Source organism: Pithys albifrons, chromosome 4 (assembly GCF_047495875.1).
Source record: "Pithys albifrons albifrons isolate INPA30051 chromosome 4, PitAlb_v1, whole genome shotgun sequence".
NCBI lineage: Eukaryota > Metazoa > Chordata > Aves > Passeriformes > Thamnophilidae > Pithys > Pithys albifrons.
Window position 1 is genome coordinate 65,234,526 of NC_092461.1, and position 20,027 is coordinate 65,254,552.

Here is a 20,027-nt window from a genome sequence, read left to right on the forward strand (position 1 = left end):
GCTGAACCCCAGTAGCTAAGCAGTGCATGACAGACATCAAGTGTTCACAATGACATCAGAGAACAAAAAATTCAGAACTATTTCAATTTATTCAATATATGCAAAAGGTTAGTTTAAGGAAATAGCGACTTGCTTGTAAAGACTTTGCTACCTAATTCTTGGAATAACTTAATCATTTCAGATTATTAGACTAGATGACAGCAGCAATAGAGACTGTTTTTTAAAAGGAAAAAAAGGATCAAAGAAAAAAGCATATAAATAAGGACAAGATAGAAATAACTTTTCTGACCCAAACAAAACTAAAGGTTTATAGGCTGTGCCTCACCACAAGATTATCCATTTTTATTTTCTTCTTGGTAATGACCCAATTTCATTATTATAAAGACAAAGTGATGATAAAGTGCTTATATGTAAGGGCTTGGGTTTGGGAAAATGTACATGACTGTCCCTCTGTTTTAATTTGCTGTGAAATTCCACATTTTCCACTTTCATTTTTGTTTTAGAATCTTAGCAACTTTTTAAATATTTCTTACCTTTTCATGCACAGAGACTTTGGCAGAGGTAGCTCGGAATGTGAAGAACAGCAGAACACCAAGTTCCTAAAACAACACAATTATGCATCTTAAATATGATTGAGTTTAAGAACACCAGAAGGACATGAAAGCTCTTTTTCTATCTTGTCTTACAAAGAATAAAATTAATAGCTTGAATGAATGCAGTATAGTCACAAAGGATAATCAAGAGTAAATCTATAAAATTCAGTTAGAACAATAAAGGAGTCACAGTGGTTTGAAGGAAATGAGAAATAACTCCAATTCCTTTTTTTGAAAAAGAAAAAATCTGTAATTACCTTTTTTTCTTAAAAAGACGTATGTTTACTCTTGTATTACTTTATCTGTTATTACTAGAGATGTTACACTGTCCTTTCTTACATTGCAATGACACATTAAAAGTATATCACTGCAAACAAATGAAAATTATTTTATCTATTTATCCCTATCTTAAAGAACAGTTTAAATAGGAATACAGGAATTAAGGTAATTGCAAATGATAATACTAAAAACCACTGTAATTTCCATAGGTAGATCTTTATTCTCCACATACATTTATTTACTCCTGGTTTCAAGGCATGGGATATCTGTGAGATCTCAGAGCTTCAAGTGCCACATTTGATTACTGAAGCAGGACAGAGTTGTTGTCAGGGCCACTGGCAGCCAGTCAACCCTCTGCAACAAGAATTCAGTGTCAAAACTGCAGCTATCCAAACTCTCAGGGAAATCCCTGCCCTGCACCCCAAGGCAGTTTTTTTAAGGGGTTTACTGAGCCTGATTTCTCATGCATATCCCCAGCCTGTAACATGGGGGCACATCCATGGGTACCCTATGTGCACCTTCTTCATTCTCATGGTCCTCCCTGCACATCATGGGCATTTCTGATGCTGGTTATGCTCACTGGACCTGATCATGACCCCCACTCACAGACCAAGATCCTGTCCCAGCCTCAGCCTGTCCCCAGGGAGGTGCCTGATGCCCAGGGTTGTGCCACCCTGGTGCCCTCCAGCTGCCCTGCTCCTGGCTGGGATGAAATGAGATGGGCTGCCAGGGACTGCTCTGCTGCCCTGGAGTCCCCCACTGCTCCCGAGGGAGATCACAGTGCCCAGAGTGCTCTGGCACATTTGAATTGTAGTGAAAACAAAGCCTGGGTGAATGACTCATACTGAGGATTTCAAGGGAAGTGATTCTGCCCTTTTACTATGCTCTGGTGAGATCTCACCTGGAGTGCTGCATCCTGCCCTGGGGCCCCCAGTATAACTGTTGGAGTGAGTCCTGAGGATGGCCCCAAAGATGATCAGAGATCTGGAGAAGCTCTCCTGTGAGGGAAGACTGACATAGTTGGAGTGATTTAGCCTGGAGAAGAGAAGGCTATGAAGGGACCTTAGAGCAGCCTTCCAGTAAAGAGGGCCTCCAGGAGAGCTGAAGAAGAACTTGTTCAAGGTATGTAGTGATTGGACAAGGGGCAATGACTTCAAACTGAAAAGAGGGTAAGTTTGGATTACATATTAGGAAGAAATTCTTCCCTGTGAGGGTGGTGAGACATTGAAACAGGTTGCCTAGAGAAGCTGTGGATGTCCCATCCCTGGAAATGTCCAAGGCCAGGTTGTGTGGTGCTCCGAGAAAACTGGTCTAGTGGAAGGTGTTCCTGCCCATGGCAGGGGATTTGGAACTAGACAATCCTTGAGGTCCCTTCCAAATCAAACTGTTCTATGATTCTATGAAATGCCAGCTGAAGACACACCCAGGCCAAACATGAAATGGGAACCCTTACATTGCCAATGCTTTTGGGGCAGCAGGATCTGTAAGTGCCTACAATATGAAATTCAGTTTTCATTGAGTTAGATATGGGGCTTGCCCTCTGCTGAGACAGAAGCTAACTATCCTCCCTCCACATCTCAAGATAGCACAAAGGATGACTTTCAGTGGCCTGCCTCCATTTCCCAGGCTCCCACACTGCCTTGCTCTGACTCTCCACGTGTGCCATCAAACCACGCATGGGAGGGCAGAGCAGACCTTGAACCCAGGCAGCAAGGGCAGGTGGCTGTCAGACTCCTTCCTGCCCCCAGCACACCTGAGACACCCAAACCCGGACCAAGGATGCACCAGTGCTGTGCAATTGAAGCAGCAGACCAGTGTAAATCCCAAGGAATGTGTTTTGTTTGTGCGCAATCATGCACCAGAAGAATACCTGCAGCAAGACGGCGTGGCAGAATACCAATGCTGACTATTAGCTTTTAGTCTATATTTAAATAAGACTGTGCTCATATTATGCAGTGTCTTTAGACAAGAAAAAAGAGGTTGTCAGTGACAAGAATTTACTACTTTGTAGGAGTCCCTGAGTTGGAAGAAACATAGCCTATGTCTCTTTTGCAGTGCTTTCTCTGACGGATTTTCATCAGAAGTCTGGGATCAGTGCTTAACAGAAATATAAGACATTACCTATTCTACACGAGCTGGAAAGGACCAAAGCACTAAGCAACTGGCACACAAGTGTATTCAGGCACAATATACACAAATGTACATTTATTTGTGTCTTGCATATGAGAGATCTATTATTATTTAAATAGCAGTTAAGTCACTAAATTATTTTACTCTGCTGGCTTGCTTTTATTGTCTCGAAGGGACCTCAGCAGTAGATGTGCCCTTTAAACTGTGTAGCTGAACTATTTTCAGTTCTTAAGACAGTTGTGCTGCAATGAAACAGCAGAGTTGCCTCCAGCACAAGTGAGCTGCTATCACTGGCCCAACTGGTCATTGCAGTCACTTCATAGTACATAAAGGATTGGCATTGAAGCATATAGATGAGATAATTATCACTGGGATTTTTCCTGACATACCCTCTTTAAGAATTCAAACCCAAAAACGTGAAAATGATCCTGTTTCTGTGTTAACAGTAGTATCCAGCCAATTAAAACACTTGCAAGATTTCATAAGTAACTGCAGCTGTCTCTGTGAAGTGACTGCACCAAAATAGGCTCAACTATAAACAGCAAGGTCATGTCTTGCCATTGCGAAGAGAACAGCAGTTTCCTCAAAAACTTGGATTTGCCCTATAGTTACCTGGGAGAGAACAAGATAATAAAACACAAATCTGTCTTAGTTCAATGGAATTGTACACAGAGAGGTAAGCAAAGAACCTGGCAATTTGAATGGTGCCAGTAAAAAGGATCATCAGATCTATGAGATCTAGAAGATTTACAATGCCTTGAAGAAACAATAGGCCAAATTGCTAGCAAGTAAAAGGTCAGAATAAAGAAAATCGCTGGGAGAAAAAAAAACATAAATCTCTTGGTTTCATATTTGACTGGGGATTGACTTTTAGCCATATATTTTCAGTAGACAAAGGGGAATAAAAACAAATCTGACTCTATATATTATAGATTTTCAACAGAAAACAATACACAAAACATCTGGATAATATGAAAATGAAAGCAAATCTGCTTTGCTCTTAATAATTTTCTAGTCATTCACCAATGTCAGTGAAGGGTTATCTGGGAGCTGGGTAAGTCATGCCCTTGGGATTTTGTATATATTTGTTCTTGTTTTGCACTTGTCTGCGTGATGTAATTTCTTCCATAAACTTTCTAAAATCTATCTTAAATCAATTTACATTTCTTGCCTGGGGAATGGTATTTGGAAGATCACTAGAATTTTTTTACCCTCCTAATCTAAATTTACTAATTATAAATGAATGTTCTGTCTGATCCTTGAACCACACTTTTCAACCAGAAATTGGTCTGTTTGGAAGCACTAAGATTATAAATCAGACTTGTTATAAGAGAAAATCTACATTGGAAAGCTGTGAGTCTATTGCTAAAAGTAGACAACAGGCTTTTCAAATATACCAAGAGAATTACACAACTGTTTTCTACAGAGAAGCTGTGGGATTTGAGTACTCTTTATGCTCTGAAAACTCTGAAAATTTTCAGCATCCCCCTAAGGAAGTACTTTCTCTTCACTGCTTCTCTGAGGAATTTCAGATCCAGAGAGAAAGGGAGAGGGAAGGAAAAATCCACTGAAATTCCCACAAGAGATAACACTTTCTGAAAGAGGCACAATTACCTGTCACTATCTCCTGATTCTGTTTTTAAATTCTCAAAGAACTTGCTATAATCTTTAATCTTTCTATGTCATGTAAATAGGTCAAAAACCTCTTGTATCTGACTTTGGCATAAGCTACAGAGGGAGGTCAAGTCATCTGAGCTTTGAGGTTTGGCCCTAACTCATTAACTTGAAGGAAGTCACCTTAAAACTGATCCTGAGTCCAACTCCTACTGGATCAAGGTGTCTCATCCTGATCATTCTTGTTGTCTCCAGTTTCTCAGTGGATCAATTGTATATGACCACAAGACTACACAATACAAAAGCTTCTAAGGTCATGCCAGAATCACAGAAGGGGGCAGACATAGCTGTACAAGGTGATTCACATGGAGGTCATGACCAAACTGGGGCAATGAGAAAGCAGTAGCCACTTCATATGACTCCTTACTGCAAACTTGGTTTGTGAGCTACCAGTACCATCTCACCTGGCCATCCTACTGGCAGTTTCCAAGGAGCTGACTTGCAAATAGGTCTTTCTACAGGGCATTCAAATATACCACATGTCAGCTCAGAGGCTGACCCAGCTGAAAGAACCTTTACAATGACACAGCCCCAAATATCCTATGACAATTGCCTTAAAATAAGAAACTGGGTCATTCCTGCAGTCATATTCGTGTGAGCAATTGTTATGCACTGAGGTAAGTGTCATTACAGGAATGGACTATATTCATGAGTAAGTGTTTGAAATTCCCTCTCCAGGAGAGCAGGTGCATCACTTCAGCTTCTGACTTCTCCCAGGGCCTCTGTTTGGTGTAACACACACATGTACTGAACTACAAAGCCCACTATTCTTGTGGTCTATTCAGTTTTCCAATCGACTTAAAAGAAAGGTCTTATTAAAGACATTGTAAGAGGTTGGAAATCTTTCAGGAATGCCCCCTGTGAGTTCAAATCACATTACTTTGCCCACTAGGCTCATTGCAAAAAGCAAGTTGAACCTATGGCTTTCTGATTCCACCTGAGAAGCCAAGACTGGAGCACAGTAAAGAAGGGCAATGAGGTTCTCTTGATAGATCCAGTTACAGTTCCATTAACATACTCAGGAGTTATTGTATCTATAGATAGCAGGGAGAATTTTCAAATGTAGTGCCTAAAATTCAGGTGTCTATATCTCTGCCAATTTTAAATACTACATTAAACGTAGTTTTATGTGTCATATGTGTCTAAATTTAGACACTCTAGTTTTAGAGATGAATTTACAAAGCTGGAAATATATATCTAAGAAAACAGAAAAATGCCCAATTGGAGTACTTTTGACTTCTTAGAAATATTTTTAAAGCATTATGAAAGGATATAAAACTATTCTTCCTACCTGCATATGAATAAAATTACCTACTAAGAATAACATTATCAGAATTTAAGGGGGTGATCTTTATTTTCAACTTAGGTCAATTTAGCATAATATCATAAGTAGCACTTCCTAAACTGTTCACATTAGAAAACAGGATTACCAGCAAATGACTCCACTTACAGCGATCACAAAATAAAACAGTGTGAAGGCAATAGTTTCAGATTCATCACAGCTTTGCACATTATGTGTTCACTCTCACCTATACAAAGAGGCTGGAAACTGCAACCAAATCTGGACAGTGGTACTTTACCCCTTTTTTATATAGTTGAAAATACCTTGCAAAGTACTAGGCTAAATCATAGATAATTAGGCTTTGTTGTTTTAATTCAGATAACCCATGTTATTATATCACTTCAGCATAGCTGGTCAACTGTTTTGAATCAGAGCGGTCACTGCTTCAAAAATGCAAATGAGAAAGCAGTCCCATCATGTGGAGCCAATTTAGAGTATTTTGATTATTACAAGCAGAGTGGATTGAAATGGTACGAACTGTGAGATTAATCAGGGAACAAAATCAAATCAAATAAATCAAATACAGTTCATCCCTTCATCTGTGGGTGTGTGTCTAGAAAGGAGGATAGAAAACTCCATTGTCAATATTTCTGTCTCGTAAAAGGAAAGCATGAGCCAAATACTGATCTCATCTGTATTCTCACATCTTACTGACTTGCTCAAACTCTTCTGCAAAGTTTGCCAACAAAAAGCTGACATGCAAGACAAAACTTTAAGAAAATCAATGCCAAATAATTGCCCGAACCATAAGAAAGAATAAATTTGCCAGTACGTTACGTTCCACCAACACTGTGGAGAGTTGTAAACCTAAAATCCAGGGGAACTAAACAGCTCTTATTGTGCATAGTAGACTTTATATAACAGCAGGCAGCACAAATCATTTCTCCACTGCAGTTTGATAGCTAGTCATTCCTTCTTTCTATATTCAATTCTGCACCAGAGCCATGACTTAAATGCTGTGCTGCTGTCAGTTATTTGGCTGCCAAAGGGAATGCTTACAAATGAAGCTATTGTCCCAGCAATCAGGCATCCCCTGGTGGGACAGTATATGATAAATTTTTAAGGACATGGAAGAAGCATAAAACATGCTGTACTTTACATTAGACATTGTCACACAAGGATGTGCTTCTTTTTCATCACTTTTAAGATTCAGTATTGTTGGAAGACTAAAAAGTGGACACTATGTCAGAATTGCAGGAGATCCACGGTATAGCTTGCAATGTAACACTGTAGGTTTATGGATAATATCAACTATGAATTGCAAGGGATACAGATAACCCAGCTCCATTAAAGCAAGTCTAAAGGCACACTGAATATTCATGGAGTTTATTTATTTGACTGTACTTGTCCTAAAAATATGGATTTGTTTTTATTCTATTCTAGGAAAGTTTTAAAAATGCCTTATCCAAAACTAAAATTCCTCCCATATTTAAGGACAAGCAAAAATCTATGGCTTGACATGTGTTCATGGTTTAACTGGCATTTCAGGTACAAGTCTAACACATCAACTTATTCTCAAAGAAAAATACTGAAAGCTACAAAGCATAAAACTCACTTAAAAGTCACTATCTCTTTCAAAGAATGCTGGTTCCAAACATGAAAGCAAGGCCCAGGCACCCACTTTCTATCTTTGTGGCAGCCGCAGAATCACCAAGAGTGGTCTAGGTTCCGCAACTATCAATTCCTCCTCATAGTCTTAAAGTCCATTTTACCATAAGCCCCTTTTGCAAAGAAGGTTACTCACCAGTAAAGAGTAACTCTTGTCAAGATCTTCTCAAACTGGGAAATAAGGGCTTATCAACCTATTCAAGTAAAAAGGATCATTATATAAAAACACGAGTTGATAGTCAGTGCCTTAATTCAGACAGTGCTGGAAGAAGCATATTATACCAGATTACACTGCAAGAGTCCTATGGTATCAGCTCCTGTAAGTCAGTGAATATACCATTTTTTCCCACTTTGGGTTAGAGATAAGGCAGTCCACTAGTGCTATGGCAATATAGGAATATTTACTAAATTTCATTTTCCTGTGGAATTGTTTTGTGAATTATCAGGCACACCTGCTGCAACTTTCAAACCCCATCTGGAGCCCAAAGCATTTTCTTCTTAAGCCAGCTATTATTGCAGGCATACAGTAATGTTCATAGAATCACAGAAACGATTGGGTTGGAAAAGACCTCTGAGATCATCGAGTCAAACCCTTGGTCCAACTCTAGTCCATTTACTAGATCATGGCACTCAGCGCCACGTCCAATCTGCGTTTAAAAATCTCTAGGGATGGTGAATCCACCACCTCTCTGGGCAGCCCATTCCAATGCCTGATTACTCTCTCTGGAAAGAATTTTTTTCTGATATCCAACTTAAATTTCCCCTGGCAGAGCTTAAGCCTGTGCCCCCTTGTTCTGTTGCTGAGTGTCTGGGAGAAGAGAGCAATGCCTACCTGGCTAGAACTTCCCTTCAGGAAGTTATAGACAGTGATGAGGTCACCTCTAAGCCTCCTCTTCTCCAGGCTAAACAACCCCAGCTCCCTCAGCCTCTCCCCATAGGGCTTGTGCTCCAGTCCCTTCACCAGCCTTGTTGCTCTTCTCTGGACCTGCTCCAGCACCTCAAAATCCTTTCTGAACTGAAGGGCCCAGAACTGAACACAGTACTCAAGGTGTGGCCTCACCAACGCAGAGTACAGGGGAAGGATCACTTCCCTGGTCATGCTGGCCACACTATTTTTGATACAGGACAGGATCCCATTGGCCTTCTTGGCCACCTGGGCACACTGTTGGCTCATGTTGAGCTTCCTGTCAATTAGTACTCCAAGGTCCCTTTCTGCCTGGCTGCTCTCCAGCCACTCTGTGCCCAGCCTGTAGCGCTGCAGGGGGTTGTTGTGGCCAAAGTGCAGGACCCGGCACTTGGCCTTGTTGAACTTCATCCCATTGGAATCAGCCCATCTCTAAGTCTATCCAGATCCCTCTGCAGAGCCCTCCTGCCTTCCAGCAGATCGACACTCCCTCCCAACTTGGTGTCATCAGCAAATTTGCTGATGATGGACTCAATCCTCTCATCTAAATCATCAATAAAGATGTTAAACAGGACTGGAGCTGGGGACCCCTGGGGAACACCACTGGTGACTGGCCGCCAGCTGGATGCAGCTCCATTCACCAGCACTCTTTGGGCCCGACCCTCCAGCCAGCTCCTAATCCAGGAGAGGGTACGCTTGTCCAGGCTGTGGGCTACCAGCTTTTCCAGGAGTATATTATGGGAGATAGTGTCAAAGGCCTTGTTGAAGTCCAGATAGACCACATCCACAGCCTTCCCCTCATCCACCAGGTGGGTCACTCGATCGTAAAAAGAGATCAGGTTGGTCAGACAGGACCTGCCCCTCCTAAACCCATACTGGCTGGGTCTAATCCCTTGTCCACCCTGAAGATGCTGTGTGATTGCACTCAGGATGAACTGCTCCATAACCCTGCCAGGCACGGAGGTCAGGCTGACAGGCCTGTAGTTGCCAGGGTCCTGCTTGCAGCCCTTTTTGTAGATTGGGGTGACATTGGCCAACCTCCAATCATCTGGGACCTCCCCAGAGAGCCAGGACTGTTGGAAGATGATGGAGAGCGGTTTGGCAAGCTCTTCTGCCAGCTCCCTCATCACCCTGGGATGGATCCCATCTGGTCCCATAGACTTGTTAGGATCCAGCTGGCTCAGTAAGTCAGTAACTATATCCTCCTGGAATACAGGAAGGCTATTCAGCTCTGTCTCCCTGTCTACCAGCTCCAGAGGCCAGGTTGTCTGGAGGGCCACCTGTCTTACTGGTGAAAACTGAGGCATGACCTAGCTCTATCTGTAAATTCTTTGTAAGTAGCCAGCCCTTTTTTCCATAGTCTGTAAAACTTTCTTTTTATCCCTGATTTCTTGCAGAATCTCCCTATTTAACCAAGCTGGCCGTCTTCCCCTCCGGCTGGCCTTTCAGCACACCGGTATAGCCTGTTGTTGTGCACTCAAAATTTCCTTCTTAAAACATGTCCATCTCTCCTGGACCCCCTTGCCTTTAAGGGTTTTTACCAGGGTATGCTCTGAATCAGTTTTTTGAATAGGCCAAAATCTGCCCTCTGGAAGTCCAGAGTAGAGGTTTTAATGGTGGCTCTCCTTACATCCCTGAGGACTGAAAATTCTATTATTTCATCGTCACTATGCCCCAGGTGGCCTCCAACCACTACATCATCCACCAGCCCCTCTCTCTTTGTAAACAGTAGGTCTAGCAGGGCCTTACCCCGGTAGGCTCATTTACCAGTTGATGAAGGAAATTGTCCTCTATACACTCCAGGAACCTCCTTGACTGCCTCCTTTCTGCAGTATGTTGTGATTCTTGTCTTATTCCTTTATAGAATTGAATTTAATTAAAATATTTTTGCTAGTAAAATTTTGCTACTAAAATGCTCCTTTTTTCCTTCATCATCTACTTTTCATCCTTGCAGATAGACTGGTCACTTCAGATGGTCTGATGTTTATTTTGGCATCTAGAAGCATGTAACATGACATGTGAAGGTTTCACCCACTAAGAGTGATGAACGTCCATTAGCAAGTCATGTTACACATCGCAGACTTATCAGGAAGAGGGTAATGCCTAAAACTGAGTGCTGGTAGTCCAAATTGCTGCTGAAAGGCATAAAGAGAAAGGATAAAACAATTTGGTGTATGAAAAATCCTCAACAGTACTCAACAGGTGCCAGCTCCAACTTCCAGGAAACTTGAAACAAGACTCTAGGCAGGGAACAACCTAAAACATGCACACATTAATATCCTAATATTCTGCAGGGTGTATATGCAAGTACAATCTTACATGTAGAGGCAGAAATCTGAGACCTTGCAAATAGTTACTTGAAACAAAAGGAACATTAGGAATGTTCAGTGACACAAACCATGATGACTTCTAGAAACCTTTAGAACTATATCTTCTAGTTCAATTTCTATTCAACTTTCAGGTTGACTTTACGACTCAGTCTTTTCTAACTAATGTTTTCTTGTGGTCCTATCTTGTGGTAACCATATGGAAAGACATTGATTTCATTCTTGACTATTTTCAGATTGCTTTATGGTGCTGAAAAATATACTGATAAGAATCTCTGTCTTCTCTTTTGCCACACTGTCTGCCTGGCAAAAATTTCTTAACAATGTTAAGATCATAGAAGCAAAGATTTTCTCTGCATCAACAAGCAGAAAAATTATTTTGTGATTTTCCACTATGTATTTGCTGCTTTCTGATTAAATCAGTAGATGTGTCTTTGAATTCTCATGAGAATATCAAAGAGCTTAATAACACAGCTACATGTGGGTTATAAAAGCCAAAATATTCCTTCAATAGGTGTTGAAATAAGTTTCACCACTTCTTGCAGTTACTTCCCACACTTCTTAGCCACCCTACAAAAACAGCCAAACCACAAGTTTATAGAGATCCTGGCTTACTCATGCTAATGGTCCAGAACAACTGTGTTGAAAGACATAAATCCATTTGATTAAGCATGAAGTAAGACAAGAAGGGAAGAAAATTTTTAATAGACAACCTGTCTCTAATAATGAGTCTTCAGCATCAAATGGGAGCATGTGAACACTCTTACTGACATTTTAGTTCAACATCTCAAATATGACAGACCAAAGACATAATTTATTAACAGTTGGCAGTCTGGCAATGACTGGGGTCCAACTTTTACTGCAGTGTGCTCTGATTTTTTTTCTTCAGCTTATTTTGACTTCTTAGAAGAGCTTTGTCATTTGCTAGTACACTACTCTAATTCCAGATTTACTCCTTATTGCATATTGGATACACTACATACAGAATTAAAAATATTTTAAAATATTACTGTAACAAGAAAACATTAGGTAGAAATAAGCAGTCTTGGCAAATCTCAGTTTCTTATGTCTTATCTTTCTCTCTCTTACAAGGATTAGTGTATTTTTCAGACTTCTCATTGTGTTCAGCTAGATGCAATTTTGTACTTGCACTTAAATTATTTTTGGGTAATGTTTCTACTCAAATATTCAAGATGCTTAACCTTGAGACTGTGGCAACCTACAGGTCTTTCAAAAATAGCTGATAATGGAATTCCTTTTTTTCCCTACTGCAATTATCTCAAACAGGACAGTAGGATTATAAAGTGCAATGAGTATACAGATGACTATCCTGAATTAGATAAGGACAAAGACTATGAATCCACTGTCCTAACCAAGAAGAAAAGATCAGGTAAACAACCTCTCATGGGTAAGGCTGCATTATGATATCTCAACATCTCCCCATCAGTGTGGAAGACTTAAAGGACTCCAGAGTTTCAGAATATTCTCCTTCAGACTAAGAAAATACATTTTCTCCATTTTCACTGGGAATCAAAGGAGAAGGAGTAAAGATAAAGCTCAAACTACTCAGCAAAAGGAAATACAGGAAACAAAAAGTATAACATTTCTTTCCTTCAGAAGCCATATTCTTTTAAAATTAGAGAGTATCAAAAATTCAGTTCCTAAGTCCTGAATTTGCCTTGCCACAAATTTACTCACCAAACAGTTCTCAGAGATTCTAGCATGCCATGGGTTCTTATATTTAAGCAGTAAAGAATAATAACGCCAAGTGCAGATGAAATATACATGAGTGATAAATTCTGGATCCTCCACTGCGGCAGCATATTGCTTTTATGACTGAGATCCAGGTTACTTTAAGCCAGGTCATTTCAATTCAGTTTTCAGAAGACAGACTGTGAAAAAGACTGTTAACCTATTTTTCTATACTGATAGATGAAACTGCTTTGAATCAACAAGTTTAGGACACTTTGATTTGATTTCTTTTCATTTTACAGGGAGGGAATAAAGGACATCACCACTGACTTGAGTGAGGTGGATCAATAAAAACAGTAGACCAAGTCCATTAAATGCTTGAGGTTCAAATACCTATGCTGGAAATATCAAGGAGCACCACAAGAGTGAATGATACAGTGAACATATAAATTAAAATGCTCTGGCTTTATCAACTGGTAGCAAGATATCAGTACTCTTTTCATTGACTATTTATACTTGATTTGTGTTATCTTTTTTACTGGGTATACCTTGCCTTTTTTTTTTTTTTTTTTTTTAGTGATGTATCTTAAGAAACATTCATGAAAACCAAGTAGCACAAAAAACATCTTTCTGTAGTAAACAGAATGCAGGCTCACTACACTATGAAGACGCCCTTACAAGTCTGTTAACCAAGAAATTCTTTTGGTTGAGGGAGCAAAACTCTTGAGTAAAATATAATGGCTCAACCTGTGCACACTAAGACTATGCTATCTGCTGATGTACAAAGAGCCTAAGGGACACTTGGACTAGTCAGTCTTGCTAAAGCCCACTGGTCTTGGTCATCAATTCTTTACTTCAATAAAAGTTCCAGATCATCAAAAGTCCTCCTTAGTGACCTATGGCTTAGTGTAATGTATTCTTCCCTCTGAGGGAACAATTGCTTTCCTACAGTAATTCATTTCCTGACTTGGGAAACATTGACAGTTATCTTTTTTAATGCAATATATTTTCCATATCTTCCATCAAAAAAAAATTATGTTCACAAATATACTTGAATAGCAATTCATTTAATGTTACATCACTACAGATATACAGATTTAGAAAGTCATTACAGAGGGAGTTCCCAGTGTAGTGACACCGTTCAGTGTCAGTGATACAACCAAAAGAAGTTTCTATTTTGGAACTCAACAAAAATCAGACATCAGCTCAATGAAGTCACTCTCTCCTTATCTCAGGCAGTATAAAGAATGTTCATGTCTCCAAGTCTCCATGCTCAGCCACCCATGAATTTTTTCATATGTACACAGTGTATTTACATCAACAGTGGCTGTACACCCTCAGGAAGTAAGCTCTCCTAAAATTTGAATAAATCACAACACTGCACTTAGAATTGTCATTTATGAGCTAAACAACAGATCTCTGTTGCTAGTAGAACACCAGCTATGCATTAGAAAACTGCACGGCAGATAAAGGATCTGTGGTACAGATGGAAGAAGAAATGCTGCCTTCATTAGTTCTACATATCATTTATTTTAAACATAAACACACTGTATACTTTCACCTGATCAAGGCTTTGAAACTGAGATATTGATAAGTCCATATTGCAAAAATACATAACAGTAAATACAGTTTTCAGGTAAGGGTTTTTTACAGTCCTTGCCTTTTAATGGCATTGCAAATACAGAAATATTGGATTTTAGATTTATCTCAAGTTTAACATCAATATTGCAAATGAAGCCTGATTTGAATACACTGGAAACATCTACTGTTTGCAGAAGAGAGGGGCTCGATATATAAATGAGTGCATATACAGAGTAATGCATACATATATGTGTATACACAAAGGAAAACATTTTGGAAATTCCTCTCATATGCAAAGATTTTTCATGTGTTTCTCTATGATACACTATCTTTTGACAAGTCAGTGTACAATTCCACATTTTCACTGTACAAATGCTCTGCAGAGACTGTACAAGTAGAAGAGATACTAAGAGGTAGAAAAGATCTCAAGATCTCAGCCACTCAGTCCATCTACCAGATGATACAAGATTATTGCCTTTATCACATTTTCTCTTGTTTCTCTAGTCCAGCTAAATATCTTTCCCCCACATGCTACAGATTATTACACTTCCTAATGGACATGTCTCAAGCCTTAATTTTACAGCCAGAAGTTTGCTTTTTCCTTAAATCATCCTCATCTCCCACTTTATTCTTTTGTGCTACTCAATCTCATCCAGCCTTCAGTAACAGACTGTGTCCTTCTTTTCTCTTTTCTCTTCTTTCCTTTCCTTTTTCCTCTCCTTTCTCCTCCTTTCTCCTATCTCCTTTCTTTCTCCTTCCTTCGTCCTTCTGCCTTACGCCTTTCACCTTTCACCTCGCCTTGCCTCCTCTTTTCTCTCCTCTTTTCTTTTTCTCTTTTTTCTTTTCTTTTTTCTTTTCTTTCCTTTTCTTCTTTTTTTCTTTTCTTTTCTTTTCTTTTCTTTCCTTTTCTTTTCTTTTCTTTTCTTTTCTTTTCTTTTCTTTTCTTTTCTTTTCTTTTCTTTTCTTTTCTTTTTTCTTTTCTTTTCTTTTCTTTTTTCTTTTCCATTTTTTGCCCCACCCTCTCATCCCTGCACCAGTTCCCCTTTCTCTATGGCGTCATTCATGACTTTCTTTGATTCCTTTTCAAGTCTTTCACAGCCTGTGCCCTGGCCACCCTGTCATTCTTCATTCAATGAAAGTGCATACACTGTTTCTCCAATCAACACATAGTGATGGTCTTCAGCACCAAACAGATAAATTTTTCAAAGTTTTTCATGTTTTCTCTCTTCCTTGATTCTCCCTCTTTTTAACTCACTTGGAAGGTGCTTCACACAAACAGAAAATCCTCATAAATTTCCCTCCTTAAGGAATCTTTTATTGCTACACTGAAAAAAAAAGGTAGCTGGGAAATGGGCTGTGCTAACTTAAATAATTGCCTAGTGTGCCACTACTGTCTTTATTATCCTCTGTCCCCTTGTCTCTCTGCCTCACACTCTTTTTTGACAACCTATGGCATATGTTACCTCTTATCTGTTAAGGATTTCAGAGCAAGGTCAATTTTTTGGCTGTTTCCCTCACTGGTTTCCTGGCCAGCAACCAACGCTCCTAGGCACTATGTCAATATAAAATAGAAATACTAATTACTCATACTAGATTTCATATGTTTGGAAACTTATTCATAAGTTCAAGTCATGCTTACCATGCACTATATATGACAAAATTTCTTATATCAGTAGGATAATTTGAATCAAATTATAACTTTCATACCTAATCTAATGAGGTAAAAGCTCATTAGTTATCCTCTTTTATTTTTGTTGCCCTTATATCTATTCCTCTAGACCCTTTGAGGGAATTTGCCAGTTCCATGTGGTTCCATATTAACTACATTCAGTCTTTGAACCTGAACCACCCTCAGCTTAACTAGAGAAAACTAGAGAAAAACAACTAGAGAAAACCTAGGAGACAAAATATTAGAAATTATCAGTAGTTTTTGCAACAGGGAACCTTTCCTCCTTCCAGCCTGAAAGAAAATGTAATCAGAGGCATGAAAAGCAGTACCGCTGCTTCCCTCAGAGAAGCTGGAAGTGACCAGTCTAGTGACAGATGTAAAAGGGTATGTTTTATTAGGTATGGGAAACTTTCATGAAAGAATGTCTGGCTGAACTAGAATGTAGGTGCTGCTTGGACTTCTCACAAATACTACAATTCACATCATTTGACACCATTCAGCTTTGCAGCTGATGGATCAAATAACAATCTTTCACTCAGGTTAAATATAATTAAGCTCATTGCATGAACTAAGGTATCTGAACCAGAATGAGTCACTTCCGAAGGTCATTACACATTCAGGGAATTGCATTTGAGGAGTATGCAGTAACATAGGAGTCAAATTTGAGAAAGGTTATATGGCTATGTGAAATAGAAGGAAAGCTGGAGAGATATCAAACAATTAAAAGAAGTTTGTGTACAGTCAGCAAGGGATGTTACCCATAGCATGGCCTTGATTGGAAAGGTCTGAGAAAAGCCCTCAGAGAGAGCGCTTTTGGACAGAGTGCTGGGAAGAGCAAGTCTTGAATCATAGGGAAATTATCTCTAATTGTTATTTCTCCCATGTTCAAAAATCCAAAGCTTCATACACAGTAATATGTGGCATAGAGATAATGTAAGTAGAATAACTGAGTTGGCATGAAGGTCTATCTAGGCAATGTAACTCCCATGAGATTAAAAGGATCCCATTAAAATGGAACTATCTTTTCTTCTTTTTTTTCCTTTGGTTTCTTTCCTTTGTCTTCTCTTTTCTTTCAGTGAAAGACACTGCACTTCGCACTCAGCAATGGCCAATTCCTGAGGATGTTGTGAGTGACAATACAATGTCATATTACACACGTTTTCAGCATCTAGCATAATGTGGCCCTCAACCTGGAAGAAACCTTCCAGATATTACCTAAGGACAAATAAATTATAGTAAATGCACGTAAATAAACATTCATGTAACAGTAATCAGGACACATTATCGTACTTTCTCCATCTTAAAAAATCTTCACTAAAAAGTATTTTAAAGTATTTTCAGGTTTTTATTTCTTCCTTGCCTTATAAACAATATCAAAGAGAAATGCCAGGGGATGCCGCTTAGGCTATCATATTTCCTGTGATGCCAAGGGAATGCTTTCTTTTCCTGCCCTTCTACAGCCTATGGCAGAGTGGCTTGTAGTGTTTAGCAGGAAGGGCAAAAAACATTTTGAATATTGCTTTCCTTCTTTTACTTTTACACTGCACATTGCCTCATGCTCACTTGTCTAAGAAGGCAATATGCAGAACCACTATATCATAGTTTCAATATGACACATTGTGAACCTTCTGGCTTCTAGTCCAGGAGCCAAATGGCATTGTGTATTCCCTCCATTTGGCCTCATTTTCATCTTCCCCCTTTGCACCCAAACTGACAAGAGGAGCACATGAAGCTTTTTCTGGCTGCTGCATCTTGACGTTGACCTTAGAGCTTTATAAAAGGGTACTTGGGTACTTGCATGCACAGGGCTGCTATTGTCCACAGCCAAGTCCACTCTCTTTGGGCATTAGGCGAGTAAAAGGCCACATGATAAAGTCCCTTCACAGCCCAAACATTCCTGTTCTGCTTTCTCCTTTGCAAATGTTTTTTTTTTACTGACTTTATTTTACACAGGTCAGGCTTACAGAACCCTTTTGGTTTTTCTCTCTGTTGTTTCTATCGCCCGCTCTTTTTCCTATGCACATACACGCGCATGCACACACACAGACACACACGGACACACACACAAACACACAGAGGAAAATCTATATGTGTCAGACATTCAGCAAGGGAAAGACAAAGGCACTGAGTTAATTACCCATCATTTACTGCTGCTGAGAAGAACAGATGGTAGCAGGCGATATGTAAATGGCAAGGGGCAGTGAATTATTCGATTTTTTTAGATTAATCGTCGATGACAAAGGAAGGGATTACAAGCTGTGATATTTATACAAATGTATAAAGTACATAATGCTAGGAAAAAAAGGGCTTAATATTACTATGAGGATGTCAGGCATGTGAACACCATTGTCATAATACAAAACAACACACTTTGTGAGATCTAAGGATCTGCTTTTCTTTGATTTGCAAACTTTACTAAGTCCTAGCCTCTGGAAATATATATTTCGCAAAATGAATCCATGCCCGAAAATCATGGAAAAAAAAAGGTTTGAGTGCTTTTGCATATTTCCCACAATGCATAACTCTGCCTACTCTGAACAGTAGAGCTTATGAGGGATGAAGCTGATGTTGAATCAGTGTGGACTGTAAAACAGAAAAAGGTGCTAATAAAACACATAGACAGGAAATGGAAAATAGAAGGAAAGGTGATGTTTAAGTTGACAGGCCCTCAGTGAGGCAAGGAGGGCAAACAGTGAGGTGGAAGTGAAGACAGAAGAGAGTACTGTTTGTTTACTGCATGTCTGAAAAATAATTGTTTTAGAGACTTTGAAGGTCAGAATGACTTAATTTTCAGGCCAGGCCTTGTTCTTTTTACACAAACACCCAAACTGCTCAACCCCAAGGTAGGCTACTGTATTTTCTACCGTATAAATAATTAATTGGTACATGAGGAAAACAGATGCTTTCTTTTGCAGATCATAGAAACAGCTCCATCATCAAAATGTCTTCAATCACCTAATTATTATATCTATACGGTGCTAATAATACAGATGGGAGACGAAGCCAGTGAGCTGCAAATTTTGTTCCCTTTGAAGCATCCCAATCTACTCTATTCCTTGTTTGACATCTTGTAGTGAACTACTCTCTGCAACATCAGCAAGGCAAATAGAGGGGAGAGCTTGATGGCGAGCTTATTTATCCTCCTCAGAAATACTTTCCAATCAAGCAAGGCAAAACATCACCAAAATTACTGTGAAGCACTCCACTGTTGTGCATGCTTTGTTGATTACAGAGGGGTGAAGGAGGGACAGAATTACATTATATTAGTCAGCAGCACAGAGTAGTACATTTAAATCTAGGAATCCATTCCGTATGGTTATTTTTTCAGGAATGAAGTGCTGGCTGTACCAATCTGCCCTGAGGAAAAAGAGGGATAAAATGCTGTAGCACACCAGTATTCCAGTGTGGTATTATTAGAAGCCAGATACTCAAGATAAGCACCAACAGCCAAGCTACTGATTTCTAAGCTGTTTTTCTTTTTTCTAGACAATGTTAGTTTTATGAGATGCAATTAATGCAATAATATAGTTTCCACTCTGTTCATTGGTGCACATGCAAGGTTGGTTAGTGTATTTGTTTTTCTCTCAGCAAACACAGCATGGACCCCAGAATAAAAATGCATACACAATTATTGAAAGAATTGAGCTGTATCTGTTTCTCCAGACCCCACAGATTAAACTGAAAGTATCCCAAAGCACTTCACATTTCACATAATATCATGTTATCTACTTATTTCCTTGAAATGGGGGGATCAGGAGTTAAAGTTATAACCTGGATGTGGGGACAGGCCCTCTTCAAGGCTAGAAAGCAGAACAAGATTCTCCTTTCCTGAAAATTAAAGAGAAGAAAAACATCCTTTCTATTGAGGAATAGTGAATGGGACAGGACTTTGTAAAAATATCTAGGCAAGTGTCAGTGCTTGTATTTCTTAGATCTCCCTAGACAAGATGAAATGGTTCCAGTGAGAAAACCCTCTCTCCCTCCCCCTCCCCCACTTCTTTTTTTTTTAAACAAAGGATGGATGATTTATGACATGGGCTTGAGCATATACAGCTTTCCTGTACCTATACATTCACATATTTATGAGATTTTTTAAGACATCATAGGTACACCATACATTACTGCACATTTTCCATTGTTAAAAGTGCTAATGCATTCCAAAGGACAAAATGCAACATCAAGGGGGAAACATATGTTTATATTTGGAGAAAATGGCTGAATCTGAGTC